We start from the raw sequence: 22645 nt of genomic DNA, 5'->3' as shown, positions 1-22645 counted from the left end.
TAATTAAGAACATAAGAATTGCCATCTCCGGATCAGACCCTGGGTCCATCAAGTCCGGTGATCCGCACATGTGGAGGCCCCGCCAGATGTATCCTGGCATAGCTTTAGTCTCCATATCACTGTATGCTTCTCAAGGGAGATGTGCATCTAATTTACCCTTAAATCCTAGAACGGTGGATTCTGCAATTACTTCCTCTGGGAGAGCATTCCAGGTGTCCACCACTCACTGCGTGAAACAGAACTTCCTGATATTCATCCTGGATCTGTCCCCCTCCCATGTCCTCTTGTCCGTGTCACATTGGAGATTGTAAATAACTACTTTCCCTGCTCCATTTTGTCGAATCCTTTCAGTATTTTGAAAGTCTCGATCAGATCCCCTCGCAGTCTCCTCTTCTCAAGGGAGAACAACCCCAGTCTCCTAAGTCATTCCTCGTAGTCCAAGTTCTCCATACCTTTCACTAGCTTTATTGCTTGTCTCTGCACCCTCTCTAGCAGTTGTATATCCTTCTTTAGGTATGGAGACCAATGCTGGACGCAGTATTCCAGGTGCGGTCTGACCATGGCTCTGTAGAGCGGTATTATAACTTTCTCTGATCTACTTGTAATTCCCTTCTTTATCATGCCTAGCATTCTATTTGCTTTCTTCACCACCGCCGCACATTGTGCCGACGGTTTCAGGGTCCTATCTATCAGTACATCCAGGTCCTTTTCCTGTTAGGTCTTTCCCAGTTACACCTGACATACTATACTTGTGATCTTTATTTTTTCTGCCTAAATGCATCACTTTGCATTTTTCCACATTAAAATTTATCTGCCATTTATCTGACCACTTCTCCAATTGATTCAAGTCACTCTGGCATTCCTCGCTGTCCTTCTGCAATCTGATTGTCCAGCATAGCTTTGTGTGTTCTGCAAACTTGATTATTTCACTGGATGTTCCTTCTTCCAGGTCATTTATGAAAATATTAAATAAGATGGGTCCAAGAATCAAGCCCTGGGGTACACTGCTAGTCACTTTTTCCCATTCTGAGAACTTCCCATTTATGCCCACTCTCTGTTTTCTGTTCTCCAGCCATTTGCCTATCCATCTTAGTATATCTCCTTCTATTCCATGGCCTTGTAATTTCCTGAGAAGTCTTAAATGTGGAACCTTGTCGAATGCTTTCTGAAAGTCCAAGTATACAATATCCACCAGTTCTCCACTATCAATTTGTCTGTTCACTGTCTCAAAAAATTGAAGTAGGCTCGTCAAACCTGATTTCCCTTTCCTGAACCCATGTTGACTGGCTCTCATCAGGTCGTGTGTGTCTAGGTTCCGGACTATGCTATCTTTGATCAGTGCCTCAACCATCTTTCCAGTGACAGATGTGAGACTCACAGGTCTGTAGTTGTCTGGCACTCCTCTCGATCCTTTTTTAAATATCGGCATGATGTTCACTATCTACCAGTCATTCGGTATCTGTCCTGTTTTGATTGACAGGTTGGCAAGTTTTTGCAATAGTTTTCTGATTTCAAATTTCAGTTCCTTTAGGACTCTCAGATGAATTCCATCCAAAAGATTTATCACTTTTAAGTTTGTCGATCTGGTGGTAAATCTGATCCAAGTCCACTTCTACTATGGTGAGGCTGTCCTGTATGACTCCCTTGAACACTTTCACTGTGTCAGGTATTATTGTAGTGTCTTCCTTTGTAAAGACAGACGCAAAGAAGGAATTTAGTCTGTCTGTAATTTGTTTGTCATCTTTAATGCACCCTTTTCCTCCCAGGTCGTCCAGCGATCCCACCGCCTCTTGTGCGGGTTTTTTCCCTTTTACGTATCTAAAAAAGGGCTTGAAATTTTTGGCCTCTCGCGCTATTTTCTCCTCGTAGACTTTTTTGGCAACCCTCACCGCTTTGTGACATTTTTTCTGATCATCTCTATGTTTGTTCCAAGCTTCAGATGTTTTTTGTGCGTTTCCACATCTTAAAGGAGTCCTTCTTTTCATTTATGGCTTTCTTCACCTCTTTGGTAAGCCATGTTGGCTCTCTTTTGTCTTTGGTTTTCTTTGGATATCCGCGGAATGTAGAGGCTTTGTGCTTCTGTGATAGTAGTCTTCTGTGATAGTAGTAGGGACCATGCCTGTTCCACCGTTATGACTTTGCTCATCTTTTTCTTGATCCGTTTTTTCACCATGGCTCTCATGCTGTCGTATCTTCCCTTTTTAAAGTTTAAAGTCGTGGTTGAGGTTTTGGTACCTTTCCCTTTCCTGACATCAAGTTTGAAGTTGATCATGTTGTGATCACTCGTCCCCAGCGGGACCATGACTTCTACTTCCTTTGACGGACCCGTAATGCCATTTAGGACCAAGTCCAAGGTGACATTTCCTCTCATCAGCTCTAGCACTTCCAGGAACTTTGCCTCCTTGCCACAGTTGGAGGTTCCCAAGTCCCAGTCTATCCCTGGGAAATTGAAATCCCCCAAGATTATGACATTACCTGTCTTACATTCTTGTTTAATTTCCTCTATCATTTCTGAGTCTTTCTCCTCCCTCTGTCCCAGCGGTCGGTAGTAAAGGCCAATCTTTATGTTAGCATTGTTGTCTGGGAATCCTGATCCAGAGGGATTCCAGCTTCTCTTTCTCTTCCTCCATAATCTCTCTCCAGGATTCTAATCCTTCCCAAACATATAGGGCAATACCTCTACCTTTCTGCCCCACTCTACCTTTTCAGTACAGTTTGTATCCCTGTAGTACTGTGTCCCATTTGTTTTTGTCATTCCACCAGTTTCTGTTATGCCAATGATTTCCAGTTCATCGGTTTTTGCTATTGCTTCTAACTCTCCCATCTTGTTTCCCAAACTTCTAGCATTCATATACATACATTTGAGCTCCCTTTGTGTTACCTTCTTGGACTTTTTAAGCTTAGCAGTATCTACTGTTTTTTTCCACAGTATCCTTTTCTGCTGCTGTGTTGTCTTCCTCATTTGCTTTGTGGTCGACCCCTCCCGTGTCTGAGTAGTTGTCCGTAATTCCTTCTACAGGGCATCCTGTCGCCCGGGCCATCAACTGGTGATCAACTGTCAGCTTTCCCCTGTCCTTTAGTTTAAAGCCTTCTCTATGGCCCTCTTCATGTTGCCTGCCAGTACTCTTACTCCTTCCTTGTTGAGGTGCAGTCCGTCTTTTCTGTAGTACTTGCTTTTCCCCCAGAACACCGTCCAGTTGCACATGAATTCAAAGCCTTCCTCTTCGCACCATCGTCTCATCCAGGCGTTGATGGCTTGCAGTTCCCCTTGTCTCTTTGCATCTGCTCTTGGTACCGGGAAGATCTCGGAGAAGGCCACCTTCACCTCCCTGATCTTCAATTTTCTTCCGAGTGAGCGGAGCTGTCCCTTCATCTCTTCCCTGTCATACTTCCATCCGCTCACATCATTGGTTCCCATGTGGATAAGCACAGCAGTGTCCTCTCTCCCAGCGCTGTCTATGATCCTGATAAACCAGCACAAGTGACTCTTGAGTCCCTATGGGATTAAATTACAAATTTTACAAAGACTATTCATCCTAATTTCCAATATGTTAAAGCAAAATTGATTCAACATGCTAAAGAGCTTAAGGTGCTAAAAGAGGATCTGACTGTTTCAAAATCCTCAATTCAAAAGCTTGACCAGAACTTATTATTAACTAAACAAGTACAACAATCTCTTGTTAAGGATCAAGTGAATCTTAGGAAGAAGTTAGAGATACTTGAGAATAATGCAAGGAATAATAACTTGAGACTAATTAATTTTCTAAGATTAACAATGGTGACTCTTAGGGAGATGCTTAGGAAATCTTACAAATTTCAGAGGAAACATTACCATCTTTTTCTCAAGTTTACTATTTGCCTAATAAAGGAGGGAATCAGAAACAGATTAAAATGACTGATCAAGCTCCAATAAATGTATCAGAAATTTTGGAAACATCAGACATAGTTATTGTAATACCATCTACAATGATAATAACAGTAGCTCTCTCAATGATAAAATGTGGTTATTGAGGCTTTTCTTCAAAAACAAACAGAAAGAATTTCTTGGTTGTAAAATTCAGATGTTTCCTGATCTTTCAAGGGAAACTCAAAAGCGTCATAGAGAATTTCTTCTCCTGAGACCAGGAGTCACTTTACTGGGAGCAACATTTTATTTGAGACATCCTTGCAAGTGTATTGTTTGCCACCGTTCAGTTAAATATGTTTTCTTTGAACCTCAACAATTAAATGCTTTTTTGGATGAAGGAAAATCAAGTGCTCAATAATTATAGAAGAAGCTCCTTCCCCAGCACTATCTGTATCAGATCTTGTTAAATTGTACAATTTTCTTTATTTTGCGTCTATATGTAATCTTGGAATCCTAGATTGAGGACTTGAGAGAATTAGTCAATGCTTTCTTAATTTTCTTTTTCTTAGTAAATTGTATTAAGATATAATTTGCACTTTATGGAATTGCATTTGCCCCACAGGCTGCCATATCCTGCTATAAAGAATGCAGGAAGTGACATTGTCAAAGGCAGGGCACTGCAGGGGGATGTCTGCAGGGCTGGCATAGGCAGTGGATGTACATTGTTGTCCCTACCTGGAAGGGCAATGAGGTGCACCATGAAGGGGGAAGTTTAGAGAGAGGGGGGAGGAGTTGTCAGGCTCTGGACTGGTGAGTGGGGCTTGAGTGTAGGAGTGACCTAGTGGTTATAACAGTTGCCTCAGCACCCTGAGATTGTGAGTTCAATAACCACTGTAGCTCCTTGCAACTGTGGGATGTAAAACCTACCACTAAGTTAACGCTATCATCTGTATAGGTAGAAGGACCAAATTTATTGATGGTGTGGTGACTTCACTGGCATTATTCATTGAGCTTAGACCTGCTGAATGAATCTGAATCAAGCATATTTGTTTTACTTATTAGAAAGCCTTATGGTTAGAGATCAAAAAGATGGGGTGCAGCATGGTAATAAGGAGGATTAGATTTGCTTTTGTTTCACAAGGTGTTGGATTACCAAGGAAGGAACACAATAGTCACAGCCTTCCTTCTGACTCCTGCTATTCAGAACAGGAAGCTACATCAGAAGGAAGGCTGTAGAACTGGTGCTAGCAGCGTGTATCAGTCATGCTGCAGTAGGGTTACCATATGGCTCCAAAAAAAGGTGGATGGATTGAGACATCTGGCTTTTACTTCCATTGCTTTCAGTGTATATAAATCCCAGATGTCACAGTCCATCCTCCTTTCTTCCATTGCTTTCAGTGGAAGTAAAACCTAGTTGTCTCAATCTGTATTTTTTTTCTGGAGCTCTAAGGCAACCCTATTACTGAGACTGATTAGGCTATACCTAAGCGGAGGAAGGTGGAGGGGAGAGCATTGGTTGTCTGGAAAAGTGGTGAACTAGTGGATTGATTTGACAGCAAATCATATAGTAAGTCTGTTATGTTATGCTGGAGTATTTAAGTTACTGTAAATAACTGACAGCAGGATGTTACTGTGGAAGGAGAGTTGAGGGATAAAAGTAGCTGTAGCAGAGATCATGAGGACTTTGGTGGTCCTAACCCCCAGCTAGTGCCTGTAGGAAGAGGGGGTTATCTCAGACTGGCATTCAATTGGGGGTTGAGGAAAAATAAAGGCACCTCCTGGTGGTTGAACATAGTTTAAGTGAAAGCTTTGGGAGTGGGAGAATGAGCCTCCAGTAGGTACATTACATGTGAAACTGATTGACAGCTGAGATAAGATAAAGATTAACCAATCAGTGTTCACTTCTGGGTTTGACCATACCCACACAGGAAATAAACTTGGCTATGATGCCGGAGTCAAAAGTGAAGAGCTAAAAGCTGGGGACAGTGCTCTAGGCATCCCAGGCACGCACAAGCTATCAAACTGCTGGTGCAAAGAACCCTATGTGGAAGTGACTCAGTAGCCACACCTGCCGGTATACCAGCTGAAAGCAGAAAAGGTTCTGAAAAATTCTACACAGAAATCATCTACTTCCAATTGCCACAAATTGAAAAGTCTACAACATCCAGGCCAGATTGAAACAACAAATGAAAGCTAAGACATCAATCTTGCTCACAGAACAAACAAGAAAACTGTGGCTCAGACCATACTGCAGAATTTCCAGAGATGGAATACTGTATGGACCTACCAGCATCACAAGGCCTAGATCCAATTAAGATAGTGAGACACTTCACAAACAGGTTACTAAGACAGTAACTGAAAGAAATGCTAGCAGTGCAGAGGATCTTAGTGACCCCTCTCTCACAACATACACATGACACACCTCATGTACCTCCTATACATAATCTCTTCAGAAGTAAACATCCAATAGTGTACCCAGCACTACATGCATCAATAAAATGATGCACCGATTATACCCCAAAACATGGAGAAAAGACCTCAGTGTCTAATAGAGGTAGTCAAAATTCAATGCCCACATAGACAAACCTGCTTCAATATGCAGTTATTGAAGCAGGCAGACACATCCTCCGTCTAAAAATTTCCAAAGATAAGTGAAAATACTTTTCATCTAATTAGATAACAATTGCACAAACATCGTTACACTTATCAAAAAAAAGTTTTCTTCATAGTGCTGGGCTGTAGAAGCAGGAAAAGCACACCAAGTGGAACATAAGCTGAGTACAAAGCAACCACTCGATATCCACCACTTGCACACTGATCACCACAATTTCCAACAGGGTCCCCTGTTTCGCTAACGCTTCGTCAGGGAAATGCTGATTTTTAAAAAAAAATCAATAAGTCATTGCTCCCTGAAATTCAATATCATAACATATACCCAAAGACACAAAACAAAAAAATTGCAGCCCAGCTCACAGCGTTAATTATCCAGCTTCATCGCCTATTGCAGGGGTAGGCAATTCCGGTCCTCAAGAGCCGGAGCCAGGTCAAGTTTTCAGGATATCCACAATAAATATGCATGAGATAGATTTGCATCTCAAGGAGGCAGTGCATGCAAATCCATCTCATACATATTCATTGTAGATATTCTGAAAACCTGACCTGGCTCCAGCTCTCAAGGACAATTTCAATTCAATGTACGTTGTAAATAGTTAAAGCAGGGGTTCATTCACTCAAAACATCACAAAAACAGGACAGTTGACAAAATCATAAATAAACGGAGAAAAATAAACCTCAATTGTGGGTCGCCAGGACTACACAAGTACCAAAGCTCACCACCTCATCACGGGTTTATGAAAAAAACTCCGTACAGTTATAAATTACTTTCACACTTCAGCATCAGAAGAATGTTTATCAAAAGATTCTCCAAGGATTTGAAATCAAACGTCCTGTAATTTTCTATAAATCAGAGAGACAGCCCCAAACTAACTAATGTGTGGCAATCAGCTACAGCTGTAGATAAATTCTAAGCAACGTTTAGAAGCGTGGCTAAACAATTATGTATCTTAGCATGTATAAGAGAGTCAAACACTCATCTGAAGAAACATCTTCGTCCCGATAGATAAGATCTTCTATTTCGCCTGCGAACAGGCTACTTCAGGGGAATATTTAACACTGTAGTCTCCACGCTGTCAGCTGTATAACGGGCGGCCAGGCACTCTCAAAATGGCCCTCAGACCGAGATACGCGCCCGACTCGTTTAAAAACTGAATCGAGTCGGGCGTCATGACGTCAACGCAAAAACGCGAAGGGTCATAGGTCAGTCCTCACTGCTCCACATATACTCTACAATCCAGACCGAACAAACGAACCTTGCATTCATAAAAAAGGCTGCCACTCATATTCAGAATTTAAACCTAATGGTTCTATAGTATGGAGGCGATTTATCCATTGTTGTTCTTTTTGCCATAAAAGGTTTCTTATATCACCTCGTCTCATTGAAGGGATCACTTTCTCCACCACCCAACATCTAAGGTTTTCAAACTTGTGTTTAAATTTAATACAGTGAGTCACTATTGGAGCTGTCATTTTACATGTATTTAAGCAACTTTTATGTTCAGTTATTCTTATAGTTAAATTACGTGATGTCTGGCCCACATAGAATAATTCGCATGGGCATTGTATTATGTAGATCACGTTAGCTGTTTGACAGGTGGAGGTATGCTTAAGAATGTAATTTTTCCCATCAATAGGATTTATAAAATTCGAGAGCGGGGTCATGATTTTACAATTAATGCAATGTCCACATGGGCTGTGTCCAAGAGTAGATTCTGAATTCTCTTCTATAAATTTTTCTTTAGATGTATGACACAGCCAATCACTTAAATTTCTATTTCTGGATTGAGGAAAAATGAATCTTTTATTCGCAAAACATGGAAGTGTTTTCAGCAGTGGGAGATGTTTTTTATATTTCTTAATCATCTGTGGAGATGCACATGTCTGTTTGATAATGCAGGGAATTATTTCAGATTGTTCATTGTTCTCAGAAGATTTGTTGTAATCCAGTAATGTTTCTCTGGGATTGTATAACGCTCTTTTCTTTGCTTTCTTAATTATAGATCTTGGATAATTTCTAGATTTTAATCTTTGTTCCAGTACCTTTGCTTCTTGGAGAAAATTTTCTTTACTATTGCAAATTCTCCTATATCTTAAAAACTGAGCAAAGGGAATACTGGTTTTCAGGTGTACTGGATGCATACTGTCAAATCTTAACAGTGTATTTCTGTCCGTTGGTTTTCGAAATACTGATGTTGTTAAACGGATCCCGTCCGATTGTATACAGACATCCAAAAAGCTTATTTTGTTTTTACTAGATGACTCAAGGACCAGAATTGCCTACCCCTGGCCTATTGTAAAATGGCCCCTTGGTGTTCATACTGACTTAAGTGCTAGGTACACTATTGGATGTTTACTTTTGAAGAATTTAATGACATCCATTCTTGGTTTTTTGTGTTCAACCTATACATAGCTCTCTTTTCTTTAATTACAGCTCTTAATCAAAATAAATAAATACTTTTTTGTTTGTAAAGTGCTCTGACCTTGGTAACCATTTGTTTAGTGATAACATCAAGCTCCAGTTCCATCTCCCTGCCCCAAAAATCCATTTAATATAAGGTCCCTAGATATAGAACATATCAGATATTAAACTCAAGAACTTGATCTATACAGAGGCGAGAAGCAATGCCAAATTTATCTGAATCAACCAGTGAATCTGAACCTCTACCTGGGTTTATAAAAATATAAGAATAGCCTTCCTGGGTCAGACCAATGATCCATCAAGTCCAGTAGCCCATTCTCACGGTGGCCAATCCAGGTCATTCAGCGCAGCTCCCCACCCTAGAAACTGCTATTGCAGTTTCATAAAAGGAGGTCTTAGTCTTGTTAACCATCCCTTTTTTAATAATTCCCAGCATTCTGTTTGATTTCCTGGCTGCTGCCACACACTGGGTGGAAGGTTTCATCGTATTGTCTACAATGACATCCAGATCCTTTTCTTGGGTGCTAACCCCCAAGGTAAATGCGATTCGGGTTATTCTTCCCAATGTGCATCACTTTGCACTTGTCCACATTAAATTTCATCTGCTACTTGGATGCCCAGTCTTCCAATTCCCTAAGGTTTGCTAACAACTTTTCACAATCTGCATGCATTTTGACAAGTATGTATCAGCGGGTCCTAAAATGTACGGTTACAAACTGACAAGTGAAAAGACCTGTGTGAAAGGTAAAATGCTAAATGTAGGAAATTTCCAGAAAATAAATTTACTAGTTTAAAAGATCTAGTTTATGACTAAGAACCAGGGGCAGAAGGTTAACCTCAGAAAAAGATAGGTGTGCAACAACCTGGAATTATAAGAAACAAAAAGAGACGGATTATAGAGACCGGTGTGATTTAAAAAACACAGCAAGTTGTGAAGAAGGAGGATGGGTTCAGTACATTACCTTAAGGACGCTAGCAAGGTGATTGTTCACTAGTCACTCCATTTTTCTTGCATATTAGCAGGGCCACCCAATTCAGGCAAGAGTCTCTTTGTTATTAAGCTGTTAGAACACACTGGTCAGATATTTATTTAAAGATCTTATTTTCCACTTATCTCCTAAGCAGCTTACAAGTAAACATACAAAGTAGAGGTCAAATTTGACCATACATTTTCCAATAAATCAATCAGCTTTGTTTACATTGTTCAACAAAAATGTCAAGGAGATTCCCCACTGTGAAGGCTGCTGAACTGTAAACATAAACCTACCAAGACAAAGAATTCCTTGCTCATAAAAAATGTAAGCTACTTCACAGCTGTCAATGGTTGAGGGCATAAAGATGTATTTTCAATAAAATAATACTTAAAAAAATTAAAATAAAGACTGCAGACATTTATTTTGATTTTTAAGGGTTACTTTATTTAAAAAATTTAGAAACAGCATGACATTCATGGTAGGAAATATAGCCCTTTTGGGTATGAAATGGATTTTGAAAAGATCTACATATAGCTTGTTTGTTGTTTTTTGTTTTTTTTTACAAATTTCAGTATCATTTCATCATTTTGTGTTAAATCTTTGGAATACATTTCTAAAATATTTTCAAAAGGTAACCCTTCATAGTGATTATGTAAAAAAAAAAACCCACAATGATAACCACAAGACTTGGACAGCAGATGTTGTAACTGTCTATTTTGATATAATACAGTTTCACAGTGTTTATTGAACATAAGAACATAAGAAATGGCTTCGCCGGATCAGACCCTAGATCCATCCAGTCCGGTGACCCGCACCCACGGAGGCCAAGCCAGGTGTTCCCTGTTGAGAAACCTTGTTTACTCGTATCCCTCAATGTGATTTGCGAGAAGGTGTGCATCCAATTTGCACTTGAATCCTGGAATGGTGGTCTCCATCACGACCTCCTCCGTTGTGAGAAGCAGAATTTCCTGATATTTGTCCTGGGCCTGGTGCCCCTCAGCTTCAATCCATGACCTCTTGTCCGAGTCACGTTGGACAATGTGAATAACGATGTTTCTTGCTCTATTTTGTCGAATCCTTTCAATATTTTAAAAGTCTCTATCATGTCCCCTCGCAGTCTTCTCTTCTCGAGGGTGAACAATCCCAGTTGTCCGAGGCGTTCTTTGTAGCTCAAGTTCTTGATACCTATAACTAGCTTCGTGGCTCATCTTTGCACCCTCTCCAGCAGGGTTATATCCTTCTTTAGGTAGGGAGACCAGTGTTGGACACAGTATTTCAAGTGTGGTCTGACCATTGCTCTGTAAAGTGGCATTATGATGTCCTCCGATCTACTCGTGATCCCCTTCTTTATCATGCCCAACATCCTGTTTGCTTTCTTTGCTGCTGCTGCACATTGTGCTGATGGCTTCAGGGTCCTGTCTATCAGTACCCCCAGGTCCCTTTCTTGTTCGCTCTTGCCCAATGTTGCACCTAACATTTTATATTCATGTTCCTTGTTTTTCTTACCCAGGTGCATCACTTTGCATTTGTCTATGTTGAACTTCATCTGCCATTTTTCTGCCCATTTCTCTAGCTGGTTCAAATCTCTCTGGAGTTCTTCTCTGTCCTTTTGTGACCCAACTGCCCTACATAGTTTTGTGTCATCTGCAAACTTGATTAAATTACTTATTGTTTCTTCTTCCAGGTCATTTATGAAGATATTGAACAAGATGGGCCCAAGGACCGAACCCTGGGGTACACCGCTCGTTACCTTTTCCCAGTCCGAGAACTTCCTATTTATGCCCACCCTCTGCAATCTGTTTTCCAGCCATTTGCCTATCAAGAAAAGCTCAGGCGGCTGTTAGGAAAGAATAAACTATTTGGGGATTGTCAGTAGAAATCAAAAAATTCTCCTGTTTCACCCCTGGTCACAGAGAGGATGAACCAGTGTTCTCCAGGTAGGTTGTGTGGGTGTGTATTTATCACCAAATCCACAGGCTTCCTTGGTATTTTTGTACCAATTAGCTAGTCACTAGGCAGCACATCTAAAAAGGGGTCCTTCTATAAAATATGGAAGATCTGTATGGTGTTCATGTTCATGAATGGTCAAAAAGAACATGCCTTCTATGATTAATTTCTATCACATTGTCAAAACTCCCATATACAATCATGTTCACAGTGTGAGGTAAAGTATCATTATCCACAAAACCCAGCAGGATGAGCAGGGCAGGATTAATTTGCCTCCTGCCCCACCCCACCATGCGCTCAGGCGGAAACAGGAAGCTGCGTCAGAGGGAAGCTTTGGGCAAGCAGCATCGCTTGCACAATTACAGTTCCCATTGCCTTTCTTACCCACGTTGCTTGCTTGTCTTACTTTCCGTCGATGGGGGGGAGGCCGTGTTGCCGATCGGGGTGGGGCCCGCATTGCCGATCGATGCTGGAGGGGCCCAACACCGTTTAGAAAAAAACAATGTTGATGCCCTCCTTCATCGGGCCCCCTTGACCATTTCAGGCCCTAGGCATGTGCCTACTTGACCTATTGGTTAATCCTGCCCTGGTAACTGTCCCAAAAAGAGATTTTCCTGGTTAGTCACACATGCGCTGGTCAGTATGCTAAACACCTTCAACCTCACATGGTCTATCACATGTTTGGCATTAGCTATCAGCAAAGCTCCAGCATGTCCCAAGCACACTCTGGGGGACATTTTAAATTTCTTTACAAAGAAGGATGCATTTAGGATACGGAGTTTATAATTTTGGTCAGTATCGCAGCTCATTAAACAGAGGGAGTTTTTGTTATGAGTCAATATAATTTTGAGAACCACATCGTTGAAAAAATAGATCACTTTGTAAATGTCCCAACAGCTCCACCTTGAAGCTAGATATTATAAAGTGAGCCCTTTCAGTAAAACCAACATTGCGAGCTCCTACATCTCTCCACTCAAGATATCCGACTTTATCTTTATAAGACATTATAAACATTGTAAACTGTGATTTCAGGGCTCCTTCACCATAATTGAAGAGCGGCTCTATGAATAGTCTGTAGGGATAGCAGTTGTTGTTAAAGCTCAGGGGTAGGCAATTTCGGTCCTCAAGAGCCACAGGCAAGTCAGAATTTCATGACATCTACAATACATATGCATGAGATAGATCTGCATCTCAAGGAGGCATTGCATGCAAATCCATCTCGTATATATATATTGTGGATATCGTGAAAACCTGACCTGCCTGTGGCTCTCAAGGACCGGAATTGTCTACTCCTGTTCTGGCTAATCAGTTGGTCTTACAGGGTGACATGTAGAGCTAGATACACTAAAGTCATTGATCATCGCTAAACCAGTTTTGGCTGCTTTAGCGATGATTGTATTTGCCGACCTGATGCAGAAAACAGCTCACCGCGTGGTTTTCTGCACAATCGCTCATTGCCTGACTCAGTCATGCAAATAAGCTATTTAACATTAAAAGGCCATGAAAACTAGCCAAACAATTGATGCACTAACATTGCTTGGTGATGCACAAAATGAAGTGATGAGTTTTAGCGATCTAAAAAAAGTGACTGGTCAAGACCAGTCACTTGCCTGTCTTGCCAAAGCTTTTTAAAAATGGGCACAAATGCTGTATGTGTGTTACATACACATTATCTTCCTCATTAAAAAAAAACCATGAAAGTCAACCACACTCTGAGCCACTGCACCCCCGATGACAACTGCAGGTCTGCAATCACCCCTTCCCCCCGATGATAATAGCTACCCCCACAACAGCAATGCAACAAGAAAGACAGGAGGGATGCCCACTCCCTCCTGCTTCAGCAAGCACTTGGATTCTTTCTGGCACATCACCATGCTATCCTGAACCCCCCTAGCTCAAGCATTCCCAGCCTCTTCCCCATATCTTAATGTAGAATTCAGCAAGAGGGATGCCCAGTGCCTCTTTACAGCAGGACCACCTCTTCAGAATGACAGCCTTACCCTTCCCGGTGCATCCTGGGATTCTTCTGTGAAAGGTCTGAGGCCCTGATTAGCCTGCATACCTTGTCCCTTCTATAGGAGAGGCACTAGGCACCCAGGCCAATCTGAGTCTTAGGCTCCTCACCAGGGAGGGCCTAAGACTCAGATTGGCCTTGACACCTTAAGCACCAGGACTAGCTTGCTTCACACACTGTAACTTAGATTCATTTTGTATACTTTGTTTACGTATATAAACAACTTACCTTGAGATTAACCTACATCTGTTTATCCCAACAGACCCTGTATCACCCATCTTGCCCCCATATAATATCTGCATTTGACCCCTTGACCATATGATAATCTGTACTGTAGAAAAGCATTAGCATTATATCTGTCATTTGAATGTTCTGATGTATGCTTATTAAGTGTTTCTTAAGCATTATGCTGACACTCTCTTATTTGAATTCCATTGCTGTTATAAGTATATTTGCTCTGCCTCCGTGTTATATGGGCATTTGCTCAGTTTCTTATATAAGAACAAGTTTAAGTGTTTATGTTAAGATGTATAAGTAAGGTGTGCTCTGTAGACTTAAATCCCCAGAGGGCTTTGCTTCTCCCAAAGAGCTAGGCTGCATCCATAAAACTTAAGCCTGCCCCCCCCCCCCCCTTCACCAGGTTTATTACCCTTTATTTCTAACAATCTAGCACAACTTAGTTTTATATCTAAGTCTGGAGAACAGTGTTATTTCCACAAGGTGTGGACATGCTTCCAGTTCCCTTTTTGAATAGGAATGCTGGTAGAGTGAGAAGATTCTGTGACAGAGTTGAGCTGCCCAGAAGTAATTAATTGTGAATGTTTATTCTTTACTTCATGTTAATAAAGAAAGTTACTCAAAAACTACAGAGTCTGCCTTATAACACTGCAATTACAGAAGACGCCTTGCTTATTGTTCAAAACCTGAGAAAAGAGTGTACAGTAAATCTTTAGCTGTATAGTGAGATTTAGTCAGCACAATATTTTTGAAACTGTTTCGTGGTTAGGGTGACCAGGTTAACCATTCTAGAAAGGATATTGTTTGGCTAGTCCTGGATTTCTATCAGCCTCATTCTAGTGCATTATGGGATCTATAGCACTAATTTCAGTGAGTAGAATCATGGACTCCAAATACTACACTTCTTTGGGCTGTAATTTTAAAGCCAGGATGGACCAAAAAACCTCTCTTTCAGAATGGGTAATTTGGTCAACCTATTCACTATTATTTAATTTCAATTTGCTGATTTTGAACTTAACTCAGTCATTGTATTTTTGTTTATATTTGTTCTTTTTATTACTGTTATGCTATTAACAAAATTGTAAGTTTTATGTTGAATTGTACTTGCTGTACAGTGTCTTGGATGAATCTCTTCATAAAGGTGGTTAATAAATCCTCAGTACCTCACTTCCACTCTGCTTCTATTGAAGAAATCTACAAAGCGGCTACCTAGTGCACAGTATATACATGTATCTCCCATTAATGTTTGGAACAGAATTGAAGACAGTTGGTTTGGACAAGCAGTTCTTCTAAATCGTTTTACTTCCTAAGAGCTAACTTTCCCTCCAGTCCTCTTTCAATATGCCAGACTCATATTTATTCAGTGTTCAACCTGTCCTAGAGTAATGATCCTGGAAGCTGAGTCCCATATGTGAAAATATAATGACTGCATATCCTCAGAGAAAGCAAAGATACTTACCTGTAGTAGAGAGCTGCACGGGAACGGGGATGACGGGAATCCTGTGGGACCCGCGGGCATCCTGCGGGTTCCCCCTTTGGGTCACGGGGATCCCGTGGGGACGCCCCCTAGGGTCGCGGGGATCCTGTGGGGACGCCTCCAAGGGTCGCGGGGTTCCTGCAGGGCTGGATGTACTCAGTCCCGCGGCTCTTCTCCCTACCTGCTCTGCTTGCAGCACAGAGCCGAACGGAAGTCTTCCCAATGTCAGCGCTGACGTCGGAGGGGAGGGAGGGCTTAAACAAAGCCCTCCCTCCCTCCGACATCAGCGCTGTCGTTGGGAAGACTTCCATTCGGCTCTGTGCTGCAGGCAGGGCAGGTAAGGAGAAGGAGAGTAGCCTCGCGGCTCGAGTGGCTACCAAGGGAGGGGGGCAGTCCGCCCTGGGTGCAGCAAAGCCGGCCAGGTCCCCTTACTTTTGTGGCGCTTCCCCGACCGACCGACTGACAACAGCCCCGGTCCGACAATCCTCCCTGCCCTATAGCCGCAAATCTAAATTACCTTCTTACAGCAGCTGTAAGAAGGTAATTTAGGTTTGCGGTTAAGGGCAGGGAGGTTTGTCGGACCGGAGCTGTTGTCGGTCGGTCAGTCGGGGAAGCGCCACAAAAGTAAGGGGACCTGGCCAGATGTGTTACACCCGGGCCGGGAGAGAAGGAGGGGTGAGAAGGATGCTGAAAGCACTGGAGAAGACAAAGGGGTGGAGAAGGATGCTGAAAGGCTATGGGAAGGGCGGGGGGGAAGGACTCTGAAAGCACTTGTGGAAGACAGAGGGGGGAGAAGGATGCTGAAAGCACATGGGGAAGACAAAGGGGTGGAGAAGGACGCTGAAAGGACATGGGGAAGACGGAGGAGGGTGGAGAAGGACGCTGAAAGGCCATGGGGAAGACAGAGAGGGAGAAGGACGCTGAAAGCACATGTGGAAGACAGAGGGGGGAGAAGGACACTGAAAGCACATGTGGAAGACAGAGGGGGGAGAAGGACGCTGACAGGACATGGGGAAGATGGAGGGGAGAAGGACGCTGAAAGGAAATGGGGAAGAGAGAGTAGGGAGAAGACACTGGCAGGGAAGAAGACAGATGCCAGACTATGGGGGGAGCAGAGGGAAGAAGATGGGTGCCAGACCAATTTGGAAGGGGGAAGAAAGGGAGAGGCACAGTAACAGAGCAAATGGAAGATGCAGAAGGAAGAGAGACAGTGGATGGAAGGAATTGAATGAGAACATGAGGAAAGCAGAAACCAGGCAACTAAGGTAGGAAAATAATTCTATTTCTTTTTTTTTTGCTTCAGGATAAAGTAGTATATTAGTTGTGTTGATAAAAATTTATAAACATTAGAGGCTCTGGTAGAAACCCATTTACAAAGTATGTATTCTTCCCAATTAATATTTCCAAATTAATAAAGTCTTTTTGCTTATTTGTAAATGGGTTTCTACCAGAGCCTTTAATTCAGTAGCATAATTAAATGAAATAACTATTTCTGAAGTTTATAGGGACGGGCGGGGATGGAGGGAATTCCTCATGGGGATGGGTGGGGATGGAGGTGATTCCTCGCGGGGATGGGTGGGGATGGAGGGATTCCTCACGGGGACGGGTGGGAACGGAGGGGATTCCTCGCGGGGACGGGTGGGGACGGAGGGATTCCTCATGGGGACAGGTGGGGATGGGTGGGATTCCTCACGGGGACGGGTGGGGATGGGTGGGACTTTGGCGGGGACGGGTGGGATTTCTGTCCCTGCGCAACTCTCTAACCTGTAGCAGATGTTCTCTGAGGACAGCAGGCACATATTCTCACAATGTGCCCTCTCCTAGTTGTCTTAGCTTTTTACTGTATTGATTGTCCCGTGCATTGATGTCGGAAGGCAATTGTATGTGCACGGTGGAGGAACTACCTCAGAAATTTAAAGTGACAATACACTTGACAGTGTCCACATCAGGCTCCATGGATGGCATCACTCATATGTGAGAATACATGTATGTTGTCCTCAGAGAACACCTTCTACTGGTACAAATATTTATTTTAACACCGATACCTAGAACTGTCTCCTACTAACTATACTTAGGGCTCCTTTTACTAAGCTGCGCTAGCAGTTTTAGCGTGAATTTAGCGCACGCTAGACGCTAATGCCTCCATTGAGCTGGCATTAGATTTTCCGCGTAGTGCAGAGGGCAGCGCGCGCTAAAAATGCTACCGCAGCTTAGTAAAAGGAGCCCTTAGTAACCTTTCTTTTAAAAATTTCAAAGCTGAGGCTTTTACACAGGCCAACAATACCTGAACTAGTTTAAGTACTAATACCCTATCACGTCACTGTGCATCTTCTCTCTACATTCCCACTTAATTTCCCCACTCTTGCCTAATTTTCTCCCTTATTTTCCTTTTGTGCAACTGATATTATTTGGAGTTATTTTCTCACTTTTCTTTTTAGATTGTAAACCATTTAGTCCGGAATTGTCAGACTGAGTAGAATATCATTTTCCAAATATATAAATATTAAAACTGTGCCAGCATGTCATGCATTTTTAAAACTCAGACTGCTATTCGCTGGCTTCTTGACACTGTGGAGGATGTACTCAGTTAATTTTAAGGTCATTTCCAAATTTCCTTGTTTCCATGTCAACAAAATCTTTAATGTTCTTTAGAATGTTTTAATGTATGTTAACAGATATGAAGGCCTTTTTTATCTAGATTGCTGAGAAAATACCAGAAACCTTTGTTAAATATGATAAATTTAGAATATGGTTTTACTGGAATGCTTGTAGACTTGCCAGCATGTACAGTGGAAGCAGCCATTTTGAAAATATAGACATGAGCAGCCGTTAGAACTGGAAATGTTGATTTCATGATTTGCCAAAGTCCCTTAAAAGAGACTCCTTAGGAAAGCAGAGTAATGGAATGCAAAGCAGTGCCCCGTTGTTAGTTGCAAACTAGCTAAAGAGAGGTAACAGAGAGTAGAATTGAATTATCTGCATGGAGAAGGGTCACTAGTGGAGTGACCCAAGGGTCTGCACTGGAATCTGTGTTGAATAATGGGGAAATGTTGAGATGATCCATCATTTGTACAAATAATAATCATTCTAGTTTTTTGTTAGATATTTCCTGCTGTTCCTATCAGGTTTTAGCAGAATAATATAGCACTTGGGCATAAAGATACAGCCCAACAATCCAGCACTAGAGGCCAAAATAGCAAATATCTCCACTGCCACTGTATACTTGCCCTTGGAGCTCAAGTATGTTGGGATGAAGGAGATCCACACACTGCAGAACACCAGCATGCTGAAGGTGATGTACTTGGCCTCATTAAAGCTGTCAGGTAGATTTCTTGCTAGGAAAGCTACGATGAAGCTGACACCAGCCAGAAATCCCAGGTATCCCAGAACAGAGTAAAATGCAACTATTGACCCTTCATTACATTCAATTAATATTATTCCAATTTCTGATCTCATATTAAGATATGGGAATGGGGGAGCAGTGAATAACCAGACAACACACAAGATGGTTTGTATAAGGAAGCAGAAAAGAATTATAGAGTTAGAGACCCTGGAACCCATCCATTTCCTGAAATTGCTTCCAGGTTTGGTGGCTTGGAAGGCTGTCACCACAGTGATAGTTTTTGCTAGTATGGAGGAGAGAGAGATGGAAAATGTGATCGCAAAGACAGTCTGTCGGAGAAGACAAGTCACTTTATCAGGACGTCCAATGAATACCAAGGTGCAGAGGAAGGAGAGCATGAGGAAAGTAAGGAGAACATAGCTAAGGTTTCGGTTGTTGGCTTTCACTATGGGAGTGTCTCAGAAATAAATAAAAATCCCCAGAATGACAGCAGTGATTAAAAAGAAGACAATGCTGATAAGAGTCAAACCTATCCCCAAAAGCTCTCCATAGGACAGAAATGTTATAATTTTGGGGATGCAGGCATCTCTGTTCAAATTGGACCATTGGTCCTCTGGGCATGTTGTACAACTATCCATATCTGAGAATGAAAAATATTGTCTCATTATCTCATAAATAACATCAGTTACAGGATTGCATATGAACACGTGTCCCTTATAATAAAGGATATTTCAAAATCAATTTTTAGCAGACAGTAGCAAACATTAAACTAACAATGAGCTTCCTGCAAATTTTATCCTACATTATCTGTTAGATGTGCTTGAGCCTGAAATGTTCAGCTTGAAGGATTCCATTTTTCTTACACATAGGAGTTCATGTTTTTTGATTATACATAGGGTGTTCCACTAGGACATGGGAAGGTCCATAATAAATAGACCACTGAGATTTCAGCTGAGACAGACAGATGCTCACCTCTAGCAGGGTTTTATAGAAAACTCTGCAGGAGGCAGACATGGGTATAACCTGGATTGGTAGCATGGAATGTTGCTACTTTTTGGATTATGGAATCTTTCTACTCTTTGGGGTTTCCACATGGAATGTTGCTACTATTTGGGGTTTCCTACCTTTTGAGGATTCCACATGGAATATTGCTACTATTTGGGGATTCCACATGAAATGTTGCAACACATCCACGTATGCTCCAGGCCCCCCAGACACAGTCAGAACTCATCAAGGATGAGAGGAGGCTTTGTGAGGGTAGAGCTGGGGGCAGAATAGGGATGGGCTAGAAGTGGAACTTGGTGGGGCCAGGCCAGAATGGGGCAGGACGAAATGTGGAATAGGGTGAGGCCATGTGTCCAAGGGTTTTTTGGACCAAAGTTTAGTAATCTTACTCTAAGTCCTTTGTGTAAAACCCTGACTAGCACAATCACTTACCTTTGAACTGATGTAAAACCCATATATGTGTATTTCCTATGCGTCACTGTAAATCTGAGTAACAACAACTGCAATTTATTTATTTTCTGCTACTAGATGCATGCAGCACTGTACATTAAACAGGCAAGAGACAGTCCCTTCCTGATTGAGCTTATAATCTAAATATGACAGACACACAGGATGAAAGGGTGGATCTATATATGCTGCTCAAGTAGGGAATTAGAAGGGGAATGATGAGGTGGATAGGGTGGAAAACTAAGGAGAGAATGATGAACAGAAAAGGGTGCTTTACAAGTTGGTTAGGACCTAAATGCAGTTTCAAACAGAGTGGGCTTTTGGCCTGGATTTTAATGCTGCTAGAGATGGAGCCTGATGCACCGAGTCAGACAAGTTGATCCAGACATATGGCACAGCAAGGTAAAAGGAATGGAGTTGGGAGTTGGCTGTGGAGGAGAAGCGTACTGCCAAGAGAGACTTGCCTGTTGATCGGAGTTCTTAGGGTAGATTGTAGGGAGAGATACTGAGGCGCTGCTGAGTGAATAAATAGATTTTTAAGTCACTAAGAGGAGTTTAAACTGTATGCAGAAACGGTTGTGGAGCCAGTGAAGGAACTTGAAGAAAGGGGTAACATGAGCAAATCAACATTGGCAGAAATGAGACGTGCAGCAGAATTCTGCTTAACCATGTCAGATCCTCTCTCACCCAGTAAAGTACCACTGAATACTGGGTTCACTCATAGTTTATATCAGGCTTGTCCAACCTTTTTCTTTCAGGGGCCACATTTTATATTTAGGAGTGGAGGAGTATCCTGGGACCTGGGTTGGCCACTGTTGGAAACAGGATGCTGAGCTTGATGGACCTTCAGTCTGTGCCAGAGTAGCAATTGTTATATTCTTAATGGTAGAGCGGCAGACTTTGATCACAGGTAACTAGGTTCAATTCCCACCGTAGTTCCTTGTGACCCTGGGCGAATCACTAAACACTCCATTCCATCAGGTACAAAAAAACAGTGAAAGTACCTGCAAATAATCTTTACAGCACTGAATACATCTCTTAGCAATATAGAAATAATTAGCAGTATTAATATTTAGAGGGCTACACCATGCATGGTTACATGAACTCACTTTGTCATTTTGAGAATCACACACGCTCTGAGAAATATCCCAGCCTTCATCCACTCTCTCTCTCTCTCTTACACACACACACTCGTTCATATAGCTGCCCCCCCCCCCAGCCTTCAACCAGTTGAACCCGGAGCTTGGGCAGGCAAGCAAGAGAAAGGAAGCAGCAGGAGAGAGTGAAAGCGGGAGAGGGGGAGCCAAAAAGCAAGAGCAGAAAAGCACACAAGGGGAAGAAGAGGCAGGAGATTACAGGGGGAATTGGTGAGAGTTAGCTCCACCCACCCCCCACATCGACCACCGAAGCTCTTCCTTAAAAGGGGAGGGGCCAACGGCGCAAAGCCATTCGGTGCATGCTGAAGGCAAGCGTTAAAGGCCCTCACCTTAGCAAGAGCGCCTTTGTGCAGGCCTTGAGAAGGGACGAGCTACCGCTAAAGGACAGCAGAAAGAGACTGCAGCAGGCACAGAGGACACACAACCAGGCAGTCACAGCAGGTAAAGAGGACACACAACCACACACCGCTAAAGGAGAGCAGAAGGAGACCACAGCAGGAGCAGAGGACACACAACCAGGCAGACACAGAGGACAGCAGGTGCAGAGGACAGCCACAGCCAGACAGGCACAGAGGACAGGCAGACACAGAGGACAGGCAGACACAGAGGACAGCAGGTGCTGAGGACAGCCACAGGCAGGCACAGAGGACATCTACAGCCAGGCAGGCATAGAGGACATAGCAGGCACAGAGGACAGCCACAGCAGACCGGCAAGCAAGCAGGCAGAAATGGAAGCAGCAGACGGAAGCAAGATGTTGAGCTTCCCAGTTTTCTGCATTGTCTGCCATATGTATGACTACCTCCCCTCTGGGAGGCGGTCTTATGTATGCGCTCAATGCGGAAAACTGGAGAGCCTGAAGAAACAAATCAGACTCCTGGAGGGTAGAATATTGGAACTGGAGGCACTTAAGGCAGTGGAGGAGGGAGACAGAGATGCAGAGAACGTCATGACAGAGGAAGGAGAGAACAAGACAGAGAACACCATCGAGGGAGAAGTACGAGAGCTGGAGAAGTTCATAGAGAAGGCATACAGGAAGGCCATGGAAAATCACCAGCAACAGTGGAACTACCAAAAGACACTTACAGAGAGTGTGGACCACCCGACGGACAACAACAATGAAGAAATGGGTGACAGCATCGAGAACGAAGGATACGCTCCTTC

At 42.6% G+C, this 22645-nt stretch overlaps 2 pseudogenes; both read right to left on the bottom strand.

The window, feature by feature from the left end:
• LOC117346241 overlaps positions 1-2962 on the bottom strand; it is a 50050-nt pseudogene extending 47088 nt beyond the window's left edge.
• A 15656-nt stretch (positions 2963-18618) lies between these two features.
• Positions 18619-22645, bottom strand: part of LOC117346240 — a 45853-nt pseudogene continuing 41826 nt past the window's right edge.

This window comes from Geotrypetes seraphini, chromosome 12, assembly GCF_902459505.1.
Source record: "Geotrypetes seraphini chromosome 12, aGeoSer1.1, whole genome shotgun sequence".
NCBI lineage: Eukaryota > Metazoa > Chordata > Amphibia > Gymnophiona > Dermophiidae > Geotrypetes > Geotrypetes seraphini.
This window is presented reverse-complemented; position numbering and strand designations above follow the sequence as displayed.